This window comes from Eumetopias jubatus, unplaced genomic scaffold, assembly GCF_037043125.1.
Source record: "Eumetopias jubatus isolate StellerSeaLion01/CBP00866 unplaced genomic scaffold, mEumJub1_p1.0 scaffold_66, whole genome shotgun sequence".
Taxonomy (NCBI): domain Eukaryota; kingdom Metazoa; phylum Chordata; class Mammalia; order Carnivora; family Otariidae; genus Eumetopias; species Eumetopias jubatus.
In genome coordinates, this window is record NW_028274872.1 from 396,415 (window position 1) to 397,910 (window position 1,496).

At 41.2% G+C, this 1,496-nt stretch overlaps 1 non-coding gene across 1 annotated transcript; it reads right to left on the reverse strand.

The window, feature by feature from the left end:
* Positions 1–380: 380 nt before the first annotated feature.
* On the reverse strand, positions 381–593 carry LOC148161779 (small nucleolar RNA U3). The gene has a single exon (XR_015767365.1). It is a non-coding gene; the product is annotated as a small nucleolar RNA U3 (small nucleolar RNA).
* Positions 594–1,496: the final 903 nt, after the last annotated feature.

Genomic DNA, 1,496 nt, shown 5'->3' on the forward strand with positions numbered 1-1,496 from the left:
TAGATGGCCATAAATAGGTGAATGTACAGACCAAATATATCCATACAGAGGAATACTCCTTAGCAATGAAAAATTCTGAACTGGTGATCCATTAGTAATATGGATAGATATAAGAATCCTTAGGCTGCACGGAGGAATGTAGGCATAAAAGAGTTCCATTTCCATAACGTGGTTAAAAATCAAGCCGTCTTTGATGCCAGTGGTTGCCTGGGGCTGAGGGTGAAGGCAGTGAGAGACTTCAATGGATCCACCCAAGGGAAGCTGTGAGGTAGAAGAAATGCCCTGTGTCCTGAATGGAGCAGTAGTTTCAATTGTATGTACATCTGTGAAAATGCATTTAGTTGTACAGTTTATCTTTTTTAATTTTTATTTGTTGAGAAAGCACTCACACTGCATCCTCTCTCTCTTACCGTCCAAAGGAGGAGAAGAACGATCATCAGTGGCAATGGGCAGCTGTGGAAACAACACCTAAAATCACGTTCATGCTCAGGAGAGAACAATGTGCCTCCTCCTTGAGGTTTCAGGTCCTCTACACGTTCAGAGAAAATTCTCTAGTAACAAACTGTAGAAATGAACTGGAGGGTATTATGCTAAGTGAAATTAAGTCAATCAGAGAAAGACATGTATCCTATGACCTCACTGATAGGAGGGATTCTTAATCTTAGGAAACAAATTGAGGGTTGCTGGAGTGGTGGGGGTGGGAGGGATGGGGTGCCTGGGTGATGGGCATTGGGGAGGGTATGTGCTATGGTGAGCGCTGTGAATTGTGTAAGACTGATGAATCACAGACCTGTACCTCTGAAACAAATAATATATTATATGTTTAAAAAAAGAGAGAGAGAGAAGCTAGTAGGAAGGGAAAAATGAAGGGGAGGAAATCGGAGGGGGAGATAAGCCATGAGAGAAGATGGACTCTGAGAAACAAACTGAGGGTTCTAGAGGGGAGGGGTGGGGGGATGGGTTACCTGGTGATGGGTATTAAAGAGGGCACATTCTGCATGGAGCACTGGGTGTTATGCACAAACAATGAATCATGGAACTCTACATGAAAAACTAATGATGTAATGTATGTTGATTAACATAACAATAAAAAATTTTAAAAAATAATAAAAAAGAGAGAGAGAAGCTAGTAGGAAGGGAAAAATGAAGGGGAGGAAATCAGAGGGGGAGACGAACCATGAGAGACGATGGACTCTGAGAAACAAACAGAGGGTTCTAGAGGGGAGGGGTTGGGGGAGTGGGTTAGCCTGGTGGTGGGTATTAAAGAGGGCAGCATTGAAGGGAGCACTGGCTGTTATAGGCAAACAATGAATCATGGAACACTACATCAAAAACTATTGATGTAATGTATGGTGATTAACATAATAAAATAAAATTAAAAGAAAGAAAGAAAGAAATGATCTCTGAAAGTACAGCCTTAATTGTACACTTTAAAGGGATGCCGTCTACTGTACCTAAATTATACCTCAGCAACATTCATGTAATAATCTACTATA